This window comes from Hemiscyllium ocellatum, chromosome 49, assembly GCF_020745735.1.
Source record: "Hemiscyllium ocellatum isolate sHemOce1 chromosome 49, sHemOce1.pat.X.cur, whole genome shotgun sequence".
Lineage (NCBI taxonomy): Eukaryota > Metazoa > Chordata > Chondrichthyes > Orectolobiformes > Hemiscylliidae > Hemiscyllium > Hemiscyllium ocellatum.
The window spans coordinates 4407947-4423769 of NC_083449.1; the positions used below are offsets into that span (position 1 = coordinate 4407947).

General features: G+C 42.6%; 1 protein-coding gene and 1 long non-coding RNA gene across 2 annotated transcripts in view; both read right to left on the reverse strand.

Moving 5' to 3' along the window:
• Window positions 1–15823, reverse strand: part of LOC132837100 (histone H4) — a 1051674-nt gene that overhangs the window by 74966 nt on the left and 960885 nt on the right. The gene's annotated exons all lie outside the window — the stretch shown is intronic.
• Window positions 4887–10304, reverse strand: LOC132837278 (uncharacterized). The gene is made up of 3 exons (XR_009647500.1): window positions 10172–10304; window positions 9360–9441; window positions 4887–4960 (listed from the first exon to the last, which is right to left on the reverse strand). It is a non-coding gene; the product is annotated as an uncharacterized LOC132837278 (long non-coding RNA).

Consider the following 15823-nt stretch of genomic DNA (forward strand, 5'->3'; position numbering starts at 1 on the left):
GATCACACTTTCCCAGTAAGATTCTGCTATGTGCATACCTATGTGAATTTCTCACCCTAGACCTGTTGGTTTCTACTGTGTGAAAACAACAGTTTCTACTCTCAAATGGGATAGTTTAATCAATCGTCCATGTCAGTTTCTGTATTGTTAAAATGTGAACGTAGTTATCAATGTCAACCTGCCATCTTCTGTGAAGTGAACATGTGGGGGTCCATATTGAAATGTACCTGTTGCTTTCAGCGACAGGAATGCATGAGTTTAGTTATCATTATTTTCCTGTCAGTTTCTTCGATGTGAATGAATTGGTGTAGTTATCCACCTGTACTGATGAAGGGCTTTTAAACAAAACGTCGATTCTTCTGCTCCTTGGATGCTTTCTGGCCTGTACCTTTCCAGTACCACACTCCTGACTCTAATCTCCAGTATCTGCAGTCCTCAGCTTTGCCTATCCATTTGTACCTGTCAGTTTCTGATCTGTGAATATGGAAGTGTCGTTATTGATCTGTCCATCAGTTTCTTTAATTTGAATATGACTGTCTAGTCATCTATCTCTCCCTGTCAGTTTCTGTGATGTGATGACAGTCCAATTATTTATCTGCCCTTGTCAGTTTCTGCTGTGTGAATATGAGAGTGGCATTATCAGTCTCTACCTGTCAGCTTTTGCTATGTCAATGTGATTTTAGTTATCAATCTGCCTCATTAGGTTCTAGGTGAATGTAAAAATGTAGTTATCAATATATACCTGTAGATTCTGCTCTGGGAATGTGGGTGTGTTATCAAAATGTACCGGTCAGTTTCTGCAACGTGAATGTTTGAGTGCAGATTTCAATCTGTATCAGACAGTTTCTGCAATCATCAGTCTATCCCTGACATATAGTTGAAGCTGAATGGATGAGTGCATCTGTACCGGAAAGTATCTGTACCTGTCAGTTTGTGTTCTGTGAATAAGTGAGTGTACTTACACATTTGTCTCTGTTAAACATGACACTTGCAGAAACAGCAGGAGCTCTATTTACTTCAAATCTCTATTGCTCAACATGAATAAGATTTTATCTATTGCCATCCATGTCAGGGTGGCATGGTGGCACAGTTGTGCCAGGGACGCAGATTCAATTCCAGCCTTGGTTCATTATCTGTGTGCAGTTTGCACCTTCTGCCAGTGTCTGCATAAGTTTCCTCTGCGTGCTCTAGTTTCTTTGCATGGTCCAAACATGTGCAGGTTTGCTGGAATAGCCATGGTAAATTGTCCTGTATTATTCAAGGATGTGCAGTGTCAGTGGGTTAACTGTGGTAAACGTGAAGTTATGGGGATAGGGTGGGGTCTACGTCTATGTGGGATCAGATTTGGAGAGTTGTTGCAGGGGACTGGGCCAAATTACCTCTCTCTGCACTGGAGAAATTCTATGTATTGTAAATGAAAGTGAGACTTTTGCTATCATTAATCAATCTCAACAGTGTAAAGCAGTTTGGATAATTTCCACAACTTTTATTCAATGGCACAGTTTTTGATTAAGTTATATTCGGCATCTGTATTTGAATTTATTGTTCACATGTTTATAAACAGACCACTTTATGAGAGCTTTCTCACTGTGTGTCCAATCACCTCTGGTATCTGTCTGAATGTGTACCTCTTCATGTCAATATTTGATTTCCCTTTGTACAGGTATGATGTTCTGGAAAGTGTAGGGGGGTGATGGCTGTTCATGCTACATTCCCCTGAGAATCCAAGTTTCTGGTACTGAGACTGGCTCGAATGCAACGAGGGGTACATCGGCTTCCAAGAGATCAATTGTGTGAGGGGATTCTGTCGTCCGAGGTACAGACAGACGTTTCTGTGGCCAGCAGCGATAAAGCAGAATGGTGTTGGTTCCGTGGTGCCAGGATCAAGGGTGTCTCAGAGAGGGTACAGAATGTTCTCACGGGTGAAGAGGGGACAGCAAGAGGTCATTGTCCACATTGGAACCAACAACATAGGAAGGGAAAAGGTTGTGATTCTGAAGGGAGATTACAGAGAGTTAGGCAGAAATTTAAAAAGGAATTTACAAGCTAGTGAGAGCAGGAATAGGAGGATAGAACAGATGAATGCATGGCAGAGGAACTGGTGCATGGGGAAGGATTCATATTTTTGGATCATTGGAATCTCTTTTGGGGTAGAAGTGACTTTTATAAGGAGGACGGATTGCACCTAAATTGGAAGGGGACTAATATACTGGCAGGAAATTTCTTCGATCTGCTCGGGACAATTTAAACTAGTAAGGTGGGCGGGGGGAAACGGGACCACGGACGTAGTGAGGAAAGAGATCAGTCTGAGACTGGTACAGTTAAGAACAGAAGTGAGACAAACAATCAGGGCAAGCAGGGACAAGGTAGGACGAATAAACTAAACTGCATTTACTTCAAGGCAAGGGAAGTAAATGCAGGGAAAGCAGATGAACTTAGGGCATAGTTAGGAACATAGGACTGGGATATCATAGCAATTACAGAAACATGGCTCAGGGATGGGCAGGATTGGCAGCTTGATGTTACAGGATACAAATGCTACAGGAAGGACATAAAGGGATGCAAAAGAGGAGGGGGTGTGGCATTTTGAGAAGGGATAACATTACAGCTGTGCTCAGAGAGGATGTTCCTGGAAATACATCCAGGGAAGTTATTTGGGTGGAACTGAGAAATAAGAAAGGGATAATCACCTTATTGGGATTGTATTATAGACCTCCGAATAGTCAGAGGGAAATTGAGAATCAAACTTGTAAGGAGGTCTCAGCTATAACCACGGTAGCGTGGCCGAGTGGTCTAAGGTGCTGGATTTAGGCTCCAGGCATTTTAATTTCAGTAAAGTGTTCGACAAGGTTCACCATGGGAGCTGATTAGCAAGGTTATATCTCATGGAATACATTTGAATACAGAACTGGCTCAAAAGTAGAAGACAGAAGGTGGTGGTGGAGGGTTGTTTTTCAGACTGAAGGCCTGTGACCAGTGGAATGCCACAAGGATCGGTGCTGGGCCCTCTACCTTTTGTCATTTACATAAATGATTTGGATGCGAGCATAAGAGGTACAGTTAGTAAGTTTGCAGATGACACTAAAATTGGAGGTGTAGTGGACAGCGAAGAGGGTGACCTCAGATTACAATAGGATCTGGACCAGATGGGCCAATGGGCTGAGAAGTGGCAGATGGAGTTTAATTCAGATAAATGCGAGGTGCTGCATTTTGGGAAAGAAAATCTTAGCAGGACTTATATACTTAATGGTAAGGTCCTACGGAGTGTTGCTGAACAAAGAAACCTTGGAGTGCAGGTTCATACCTCCTCAAAAGTAGAGTCGCAGGTAGATAGGATAGTGAAGAAGGCGTTTGGTATCTTTTCCTTTATTGGTCAGAGTATGGAGAACAGGAGTTAGGAGTCATGTTGCGCTGTACAGGACATTGGTTCGGCCACTGTTGGAATATTGCGTGCAATTCTGGTCTCCTTCCTATCGGAAAGATGTTGTGAAACTTGAAAGGGTTCAGAAAAGATTTACAAGGATGTTGCCAAGGTTGGAGGATCTGAGCGATAAGATAAGCTGAACAGTCTGGGGCTGTTTTCCCTGGAGCGTCGGAGGCTGAGGGGTGACCTTATAGAGGTTTACAAAATTATGAGGAGCATGGATAGGATAAATAAGCAAAGTCTTTTCCCTGGGGTCAGGGAGTCCAGAACTAGAAGGCATAGGTTTAGGGTGAGAGGGGAAAGATATAAAAGAGACCAAAGGGGCAACCTTTTCACATAGAGGGTGGTTCGTGTATGGAATGAGCTGCCAGAGGATGTGGTGGAGGCTGGTGCAATTGCAACATTTAAGAGGCATTTGGATGGTTATATGAATAGGAAGAGTTTGAATATGGGTCGGGTGCTGGCAGGTGGGACTAGATTGGGTTGGGATATCTGGTTGGAATGGACGGGTTGGACGGATGGGTCTGTTTCCATGCTGTACATCTCTATGACTCTATCTGTAAGAATAATAGGGTGGTTATGGTAGGGGATTTTAACTTTTCAAACATAGACTGGGACTGACATAGTGTTCAAGGTTTAGATGGAGAGCAATTTGTTGAGTGCGTACACGACAATTTTCTGATTCACTATGTGGATGTATCTACCAGAGAAGATGCAAAACCTGACCTACTCTTGGGAAACAAGGCAGGGCAGGTGACTGAGGTGTCAGTGGGTGAGCACTTTGGGCCAGCGACCATAATTCTATTAGATTTAAAATAGTGATGGGAAAGGATAGACCAGATCCAAAAGTTGAAATTCTAAATTGGAGAAAGGGCAATTTTGACGGTATTAGGCTCCTACCAGTCCATGCCGACCAGATATCCCAACCCAATCTACTCCTGCTGCCAGCACCTGGCCTATGCTGTACATCTCTATGACTCTGAGACATAAGGGGCAGTTTTATTTTTAAACAAAGTGATGGTAGCAGTGGGACACACTGCCTGGGGTGGAGATGGAGGAAGATACAACAAGGGTATTGAAAGGACTTTTAGGTAAGCAAATGAATATGTAAAGACTAGAGGATTATGGACCAAGCCAGGGAGAAGGGATTAATTGCATTTTGGTGGCATGTTCGGCACAACATGGTGGGCCGAAGGACCCATTCCTGTCCGTACTGTTCGATGTTCATATTTTAATGCAGTGTATATTTTGGATGAGAATGCATTCAAGTTGATTGAAACTGGGTAGGATGCATTTAGAATATAGATTAAAAAATATAAACTTCAGTTTCCTTGGTGGTGTTTGACTCTTGGTTTGAACATATCTCTCTGGGAATGGAGCTCAATGTGAACCTGACTCAATCCACTCTGTGACTGTGGAAAGGATTGTTCTTCACTCTGATAGCAGTAACATACCTGCTGTTTGTTCGAAGCAACTGGTCACACTTGGCTCTGTACCGAGGGAATATTACATTGTCTTGGTCCTTTGAGTACTTGCCTGGAGGAAGACAGAAGGGATACCTCCTGTGATTGGCAACATCAACGTAACATTCAGTTCCTCATCATTAAGGTTTTTTTTAAATTAAAGCCAGCAATGTCAACCGAACCATGGGTCTGATTCCACTCCGGCCCTAAGCTGTTCCTTGTCCATTTTTTATTAAAATAGTAAGCCCAAAGGAATGAGATCCAGAAATGAAACAACACCCGTACAGCTCCATAAATGGGACCTACCAGATGCAAGTGGGTATTTGGATATGTGAGTTTAGTTATTGATCTATGTCTGTCAGTTTCTGCTTGGAGAATGTGAGAGTGTAGTTATAAAACTGTAACATTCATTATATGGTCAATATATTTACATATTCACACTGCAAAGACTGGCAGGGTCCAATTGATAACTATAGAATCATAAAAATAATACAGCACAGAGGGGGCTACTTAGCCGTCTTATCCATGCCAACCCAAAAACACCCAAAGGCCCTTTCTCATCCCATCTTCTTGCCGCAGCCCGTAACCTTGCAGTTAACGGAACTGGGAGTGCAGTTCCAGAGATTTTTGTTTAAAAGAGTTTAGGGTCTCTGCCTCCAGCACCAAATCAGGCAGGAAATTCCAGATACCCACCACTCTATGCATAAAAAAAATTCCTCACGTATCATGTAATCCTACACTACTTAGTTTGAATCAATAATCCCTTGTGTTTGAACTCTCTGCCAAAGGAAACAGGTTCGTCCTGCGTACTCTAATCTCTCCCTCTCACTATTTCGTGAAAAATCACACAACACAAGGTTATAGGTATATTTGGAAGCACAAGCTTTCAGAGTGCACACAATACTCCAGTTGTAGCCTCATCAGTGCCTTATATGGTTTCATTGTTATATCCCTACTTTTCAATTCCATCCCTCTGCCTATGAAGGAGAGCATTCCACGTGCCTCCTTCACAACTCCATCTACCCATAGTGACCCATACACTTGCACACTCACCCAGCCCCTCAGTATATTCCCATTTACTGTTTGACTTCCCAAAATGCATTCCCTCACACTTCTCAGAGCTGAACTCCATCTGCCATTTTCCTGCCCACTCCACCAAACCATCTATAATACTTTTGGAGATGACAGCTATCTTCTACACTATCCACTAAATAGCCAACTTTTGTGTCATCTGCAAATTTCACAAATCTGCCCATCACATTCAAGTCCAAATCCTTAATGTATAAAACAAACAGCAGAGGTCCCAACACTGAGCTATACAGAGCACCACTTGAAACAGCTTTCCATTCACAAGAGCAGCCATCAACCATTACCATTTGTTTCCTGTTACTCAGCCAACTTTGCATCCAATTCAACACATTACCCTGTATCCCACAGCTTTTACTTTTTGAACCAGTCAGCTGTGATGCTGCTGCTCCTTTAACAAGCCTATAAAAGACACAGGCTCTGAAAAGTCTGACTTGATGGGTTTTAGGGACATTTTAATTATAGCTAATAGATAATACCTCAGGCAAAAGGCTTCCACATTTTTAAAAAGAACACTTGTACAATGAAAGGGGAGTGGTCCAGTTTTCCCAGCTCAGCTTTTCTCTGGTTTGATTTGGTCTTTAGCTGTCTGGCCATTGACTGAAAGCAGTCAGGCAGGTCAAAAAGTTGCTGAACCCAAAGAAGCCAGTCCATGCTGGCACTCTCTCTCTCTGACATCTCTCCTGTAAGACCCTGTGTTTGATTTTATCTTTTTTGTGCCAAGGGGTGTTTGTGGGGAGTATTGCAAGTATTGGGAACAGCATCATTAAGTTGGTATAATCTGTAGGGTTTTTGGACAGGTTAAGTTATTTAGTATTCTGTCCTCTTTTAAGACATAGGAACATTTGTTTGTGTTTCATTTGATAATCTTGTAAATCAGTTCTGTTTTGTTTAAAACAACGGGGTTTGACCAGCTACATCACTCCTGGAACATCCATGTTACACCTGCTTAAAACAACTAGCAAAGTTCGGGTCCGGGCTACTTGAAATGTTATGAGGGGGTCTGGCCTGGTCCATATCAGTTAGGGGGCTCTTTGAAGGATTTATTCTGTTGTTATGATTTGGGATTAGGGTTGTTGGACTTGAAGGCAGCGAATGGTAGGTGTTAGTGTCTTTTGTTCCAGGTTTTGAATTCAGTTGGTTTAAACTGTGCTTCGGAGAGCAACAGCTCTTTCACTCAACCAGAGTTTTCTGCAGGTGGAAGAAGTGATTTTAGGCCTTTTACAAAAGGTGATTAAGGGTAAGCTGCTGGAAATAGCAAACAATCTGGGATTGAGGCTGTGTCCTTCCATGAGGAAAGGAGAGAAAATTACAGCAGTAGCTCAGCATTCACGCTTGTTGAAAACACCATCAGAATCTTCAGAGATGGCTAACATTCAATGAAAAATGCTGCAACTTGAGTTAGAGGCACAAAACAAGGAGAGGGCAACAGAAATGAATTTTTTTTTGAACTATGATTAAATGCAGAAGAGAGAACGAGAGAGAGAGAGAAAAGGAGAGAAAGGAAAGGAAGAAGGAGAGGGAGTTTGAACATTGGAAATTGGCATTTAGACAGGAATTCAAAAATTCACTTCCTGAAGTAGTGAAAACTCATGTGAAAGAGCAGAGAGTTAAAACGGCAAGACTAGCAGCTGAAACGGCTGATGATTATGAGTTGATCAAAGTTTGACTTCTAAAACCAATTTCAATCCATGAGAGATAGAAGTTGAGGATAAGAGAAATCCTCACATGGAAAGGAAATGATAGATCTCAGTGAAGGTCGTAAGGATGACTTATCACAAGTTAAAAAGGAAATCCTTGAAGGGGAAAGGGAAGTTAAAAAGCTCTGGTGTTTTCCCTGCAATAAAGTAGGCCACATGAAATCATGTTGGTGGGTTAGGAAAAACACTGGGAAGCCAGATGTAGGAAACAGGAGAAGCCAATGAATTTTGTTAGAGTGGTAACAGAAAGCACAACAGAGATTCGAAAGCTGCACCAGAATGTACGAGCTGGACGGAGGTGCCAGATCTTCTTAAACCATCCATCTCTGAAGGTAACGTTTTAATCGCATGGCTAGGAGGATCAGGTAAAGTGGTTACAATATTAAGAGATACAAAGATCCTCTCAATCTGTGATGCTGAAAGATGAGGTGATACATACCTCTGAAGGACTATTGCTCGAAAATGTACTAGTAACGGGAATTCATGTTGTGAGAAGTGAGGTTATAGTGTCCAGTGCAGTGACGAGTGGAGAAGTTGTGGTAGGGGTAGTGGACAAACTCTCAGCTCCGGGAATACAATTTGTCCTTGCTAATGATATTGTTGATTCACTGGTAGGAGTGCTGCTGTTGAAAAGCCAGTGAAATCTCAGGCAACTGAATTAGTGCTGGACATATAACCTGGGCATTTTCCAGACTGTGTGGTGACAAAGTCATCAGTTGAAACAGGAGAGATCAAAGAGTACAGATAAGAAAGTTGAAGTGAAATTAGCAGAGACCCTGGTTGATCAGATGGTTGAGACAAACCGGGAAAAGATAGATGACAAAGCAGACATCTTTAGCTGAGATAAATTAACCAAGTTACAGCAGAAAGATGAAAATTTAAAGGAATTGTACCAAAAGGCCAACACAGAAAAATAATATGAATATATCCCTGCATAATATTATATTAATAATAATGTATTAATGAGGAAATGGAGACCATCACACATTCAGGCTGATGAGAAATGGACAGAACTGTATGAAGTTGTATTGCCAGTGGGTTATGGAAAGGAGGTGTTGTGAGTAGCACATGAGCTACCACTAGGTCATCATTTAGGAGCGAGAAAAACTCAGACTTTTGCAGAGACTGTTTGGAAATCACATTACTTAATTGTCGTCTCTGTCTGTGATGACTATTCAGTAAAAGATTAATGCTACCCTTCTCAATTACAGATAAACTCCATGTAAATGTGCTTCACTTGGGTTGGAGGATTTGAGTTAGCAGTAGAGGCTGAATAGGCTGGAGCTGTTTTCCCTGGAGAGGGACCTTTATAGAGGTTCATAAAATCATGAGCAGCATGGATAAGTGGTAGAGGCTGCACCGAAGGGTCTCTTTCCGTGCTGTACATCTCTATGATTCGATGGCTGTAAATAATAACACTTGTTGGAAATGGGGTGATGTGCACTGAGAATGGAGAGAGAGAGAAACTGCTGATGAGCACAGTTTCCCTCCATCTCTGTACTTAGCAGCTACCTCACAGATGGTTGTTGAAACTATGTAACAGTATGATCTATTTGTTTATTTACATTGTAGAAAATGTTCTTATTAAAAGCAGATTTTAATGCTGACCCTGAGTGTCTATTTTGGATGAGGATTCAGTTTATCTATCTTTAAAACTGAATCTTCAAATGTCAACGGGCTACATACCTGCTGTTTGCTCGAGGCAGTTGGTCCGACTTCCCTTTGAACCGAGGAAGTATTACAGTGTCTTAGTCCCTCAGGTATTTGTCTGGGGGAAGATAGATAGACACCACCTATTAATCAACGTGAAGCGAGACTGGTAATATTGATCAATGCTGAAAATATGTTGCTGGAAAAGCGCAGCAGGTCAGGCAGCACGCAAGGAACAGGAGATTCGACGTTTGGGGCATAAGCCCTTCTTTAGGAATGTCATATTCATCGCATATTCGTTAGGATAAGCCAGCAACTTAAACAGAACCACGGATCGGATTCCATTGTTGCGCTGAGCTGCTCTTTGTCTGGAGATTGCATTTATTTCTCATATGATTCGATACCAATTGAGTGAGATGGAGAAACTGAGCAACTGCACAGCTCCATGAGTAGGACTACTCACCACCAGAATGCTAACACAGTTCAAAATCCAACTCCCAATACACTACCTGTTGGAGAGAGAAAAAACGGTGATATACCTTATTTTTTCCCAAGACACACTCCTTTTACAGGAGTATCCCATTCCTACAGTCGGTCTGCGATTCCGATATTGACTGCACAATCTCAACAAACAATCGGAAACAATGAAATCTCAACAGAGTTCAGAGGATTGTAAACTCCAGGAATGTCCCACAGCAGCTTCTTCCCGCTCTGCCTCCCTCAGCAGGCCCACACACAGCCCGAGAAAGGCCTCTCTCTTCCCCCCAGCCCGCTCACTCCAAGTTCCGGGACCAGTTCCTGCTCCGCTCGGCCTCTTACAAACAGCCCCCGGTTCTCCCTGAACTCACCCCGAATCAATCCCGGTCTCCGAGCCCCCTCTGTGTCCCAGGCTCCCATCCCGATGTGCTGCTGGAAGGAGCCTGCTGTTCCCTCGCTTCCCTGGGCGCTAGTCTCTCCATTGCGGTCTGTTTCAAACAAACCTCTTGCACTCACTGAGTAAATGCACCTCAATGGCAGCGCTGGGGGAGGGTCTCACGCATGCGCTCCTCTACTCAGGAATAGTCAGCTTTGGGGAGAAAAAGGTTCCGTCCCAAATACAGCTGGGGCTGGAGGCAGAGCTGGATGATCAAGACATTGATCGGTCTGCCACTTAGTTTCCTCTGAACGCTGAATTAACACAGAACTTATCAATGTATGAAAAAAAACTCATCCATTTGAAATTGTGATTACATTTGTCAACAAGTTACACAATCTGCTGGAACCTGACCGTGATTGTTTTCTACGCTTGGGGTTGAGGCAACTCATTCTCAATTGCCCAGGGTTAAAGAGAAATGGAAAGAAAAAGTTTCTGTGCCATACTTTTCTTGAGTCAAGAGTTGAGTCACATCTCGAGTGTGGAATTAATATATTTCTGAGAACTTGATTGATAACCATGGGCCCAGAGACCTATCAATAACTGTTTCGGCATCGTGCAGCTCCATGTAGGGATTTATAGCATTTCTCAGTGTTATGCGAACGCCTGTTAACCAGCAACTGTTAGCATGCAATATATGTGTCAATTTAACTCTGCACCTGTCGCGTCCTCATTTACACATTTTGGATTAACTCAACATCTGTCCATTCAGACTCTGCTCCTCCGTGTAATAGTCATTTAGTGTTATTTCAAGAGAGGTTTTATTCTGTACCATCAAGCACTGATGTAAGCTGTAATATGTTACACTATTTGCCAGCTACTTAGTAACATTCCTGCAATCTGTGCCCCAAGGAGAGGTGAGTTCTGCAGATGCTGAGGATCAGAGGGCTTATGCCTGAAACGTTGAGATGAAGGGTTTATGATTCTCCTGTTCGTTGGATGTTGCTGGACCTGCTGTGCTTTTCCATCACCACATTCTCTAACACCAATCTGCGCCGTCTGTTTCTGGGATGTAAAGCATTTTTATAAATCCGTTTTCAGTCTTTACATGTCAGTATGTTACTGGACTGTAACTCAAACCTTTATAAGTGTAACTTGTTTTACTCTGTAAGGTGTCATCCATTGACATAAGAATGTGTTTCATGTATACCTACAACTTTGAATGTACTGGATTCTACTTTGGACAGACTCAGGTAGGATTCGCTGCCCTCCACTCCCACACCCTACGAATATTAGCTTCTGCACACAGACAGTCACCCAAGGCTGGAATCGAACCTGGGACCCTGTTGCCGTAAGGCAGCAGTGCTAACCACTGTGCCACCCCACTAGCAGAGGTGGGATCTCTAGTGAGAATATGCCCAACCATTCTACAGTTACAACAAGAGTCTATGTATCAATCTGCAACTCACACATTCTGCCACGTGAATATGTGAGCACAGTTGTCGCTCTCTCCCTGTCAGTTTCTGTGATGTGCATACTTGAGTGAAGTTATCTGCCTGTACCTGTTCCACTCACTGAATATACGAGTAGAGGTATTACTCTCTCTCTCTCTCTATAGGATTCTCGTACATGCATACTTGAGAGAAGTTATCACCCCATACCTGTTGGTTTCTGCTATGTGACGATGACAGTCTTTGCTCTGTGAATGTGATTGTTTAATTATCAATTTCAGCATTGTTAAAATTTGAACATTGTTATCAATATCTCGGGTTGGGGTCTACATCTGGGCGAGATCCGCTTTGGAGAGTTGTTGCAGGGGGAGGTCCAAATGACCTCTACCTGCACTGGAGAAATTCTATGTAAAAGAAAATGAGAGATTTTATACCATTGTCAGTGTCTGACAGTGTAGAGTAGTTTTGGACCATTTCCACAACTTCTATTCTATGGTAGGGTTTATGATTGTAAATTATATTCTGAATATGTATTTTGAACATGTGAATTATTGTTCACATGTTTATAACAAGACCATTTTATGAGAGCTTCTTCATTCTGTGTCCAATAATCTCTGGGTATCTGTCTGAATGTGTAACTTTTCATGTCAATATTTCGTTTCCCTTTGGACCACTTGAAAACAAAGCATTTATTCAGTCATTTTGTAAGAGATGTGTTCTGTTTTCACTTTGTGGAAATGAATTAAATTGCAATATTTGTTTCACTCTAACACTTGGCCTGCTATCTAATTCCTCCAGTTTGGAAAAACAGAATTGATACATGAATTACATACAGTCATAGAGTCAGACAGCAAGTTTAGACCATGGTAAAATAATTGGAGGAATAATTAATCTGAATGTTCATTTATTTCTTTCCCTACTTATCTGGAATACATTCTGACCATGTAATTGGGGGGGGGGGGGGGGGGGGGGGGGGGGGGTTGGGGGGTAGCGGGGGTTCAGTATTTCTGAATAAACAAGTGGAGTTTACTTTGTGACCAATGTGACGCCATGCACTTAAAACCATAAGACCATAAGACATAGGAGTGGAAGTAAGGACATTCGGCCCATCGAGTCTGCTCCGCCATTCAATCATGGCTGATGGGCATTTCAACTCCACTTACCAGCGTTCCCCCGTAGCCCTTAATTCCTTGAGACAACAAGAATCTATCAATCTCGACCTTGAAGACATTTAGCATCCGGCCTCCACTGCACTCCGTGGCAATGAATTCCACAGGCCGACCACTCTCTGGCTGAAGAAATGTCTCCGCATTTCTGTTCTGAATTGACCCCCTTTAATTCTAAGGCTGTGTCCACGGGTCCTAGTCTCCTCACCTAATGCAAACAATTTCCTAGCGTCCACCCTTTCCAAACCATGTATTATCTTGTACGTCTCTATTAAGTCTCCCCTTAATCTTCTAAACTCCAATGAATACAATCCCAGGATCCTCAGCCATTCCTCATATGTTAGACCTGCCATTCCAGGGATCATCCGAGTGAATCTCCGCTGGACACGTTCCAGTGCCAGTATGTCCTTCCTGAGGTGTGGGAACCAAAACTGGACACAGTACTCCAAATGGGGCCTAACCAGAGCTTAATAAAGTCTCAGTAGCACATTTCTGCTTTTATATTCCAACCCTCTTGAGATAAGAGACAACATTGCATTCGCTTTCTTAATCACAGACTCAACCTGCATGTTTACCTTTAGAGAATCCTCGACTAGCACTCCCAGATCCCTTTGTACTTTGGCTTTACTAATTTTCTCACCATTTAGAAAGTAGTCTATGCTTTTATTCTTTTTGCCAAAGTGCAAGACCTCGCACTTGCTCACGTTAAATTCCATCAGCCATTTCCTGGACCACTCTCCCAATCTGTCTAAATCCTTCTGTAGCCTCCCCACTTCCTCAGTACTACCTGCCTGTCCACCTAACTTCGTATCATCGGCAAACTTCGCTAGAATGCCCCCAGTCCCCTCATCCAAATCATTAATACATAATGCGAATGGCTGTGGCCCCAACACTGAACCATGCAGGACACCGCTCGTCATCGGCTGCCATTCTGAAAAAGAACCTTTTATCCCAACTGTCTGCCTTCTGTTAGACAGCCAATCCTCAATCCATCCCAGCAGCTCATCTAGAACACCATGGGCCCTCACCTTGCTCAGCAGCCTCCCGTGTGGCACCTTATCAAAGGCCTTTTGAAAGTCTAGATAGACCACATCCACTGGGTTTCCCTGGTCTAACCTACTTGTTACCTCTTCAAAGAATTCCAACAGGTTTGTCAGGCATGACCTCCCCTTACTAAATCCATGTTGACTTGTTCTAATCAGACTCTGCTCTTCCAAGAATTTAGAAACCTCATCCTTAATGATGGATTCTAGAATTTTACCAACAACCGAGGTTAAGCTGATTGGCCTATAACTTTCCATCTTTTGTCTTGATCCTTTCTTGAACAAGGGGGTTACAACAGCCATCTTCCAATCATCCGGGACCTTTCCTGACTCCAGTGACTCTTGAAAGATCTCAACCAATGCCTCTGCTATTTCCTCAGCCACCTCTCTCAGAACTCTAGGGTGTATCCCATCGGGGCCAGGAGATTTATCAATTTTAAGACTTTTTAACTTTTCTAGCACTATCTCTTTCGTAACGGCAACCATACTCAACTCAGCCCCATGACTCCCTTTAATTTTTGGGATATTACTCATGTCTTCCACTGTGAAAACTGACGCAAAGTACTTGTTAAATTCTCCTGCTATTTCCTTATCTCCCATCATTAGGCTTCCTGCATCAGTTTGAAGTGGCCCAATGTCTACTTTTGCCTGTCGTTTGTTTCTTATGTATTGAAAGAAACTTTTCCTATTACTTCTAATATTACTGGCTAGCCTACCTTCATATTTGATACTCTCATTTCTTATTACACTCTGTTATCCTCTGTTTGTTTTTGTAGCCTTCCCAACCTTCTGTTTTCCCACTGTTCTTAGCCACTTTATAGGATCTCTCTTTTTCTTTAATAGATTTCCTGACTTTGTCAGCCATGGCTGTCAATTCCCTCCCCAGATAATCTTTCTTTTCTTGGGGATGAACCTCTGTACAGTGTCCTCAATTATACCCACAAACTCCTGCCATTTTTGCTCTGCTGTCTTCCCCACTAGGCTCTGCTTCCAGTCTATTTGTGTCAGTTCCTCTCTCATGCCCTCATAATTACCTTTATTTAACTGTAACACCATTACATCTGATTTTGCCTTCTTTCTATCAAACTCCAGACTGACCTCTACCATATTATGATCGCTACTTCCTAAGGGTTCCCTTACTTTAAGATCTTTTAAAAAGACTGGTTCATTGCAAAGCACTAGGTCCAGAATAGCCTGCTCCCTTGTGGGCTCCATGACAAGCTGTTCCAAAAAGCCATCCTGTAAGCATTCCATGAAATCCCTTTCTTTGGAGCCACTAGCAACATTATTTACCCAGGCCACCTGCATATTGAACTCTCCCATAATCACTGTGACCTTGCCTTTCCAACATGCCTTCTCTATTTCCCGGTTCATGTTGCGTCCCTGGTCCTGACCACTATTAGGAGGTCTATATACAACTCCAATTATGGTTTTTTTGCCTTTGTGGTTCCTCAATTCCACCCACATAGACTCCACATCATCCGACGCTATGTCATTCAATACCATTGATTTAATTTTGTTCTTAACTAACAAGGCAACCCCACCTCCTCTGCCCACCTCTCTGTCTTTTCGATAAGTTGAAAAACTATGGAGGTTTGATTAGAAGTTCACTTGTACACTGGGACTGACATATTTCACTCTTACCCTGTCCTGTTTAACTTTATTAATGAAATGCTAGCTCTCCCAACCATGCGATCCTTGTAGCCATGATTTTTCTACTTTTGCCTGTGGACCTACTAACCTGACAGTGTTTCTGTGCTTTGCAAGTTATTCTATACCCACTGTGTATTGGCATAATCTCAATCTTTGTTGAGTCCAGAAATCAGTTTCCTTCACACCCTTCATTACATGAATAAGAACAATAACTGGCGCAGTCAGAAACTATTTGCTCTGCTCTTCCATTCACTTGTACGGCTTGTGTACTCGGGAATTAGTATCTACCTGTTGGTCTGTGGTACTCAATGAGACTGGCCCTTCAAAACTCTAA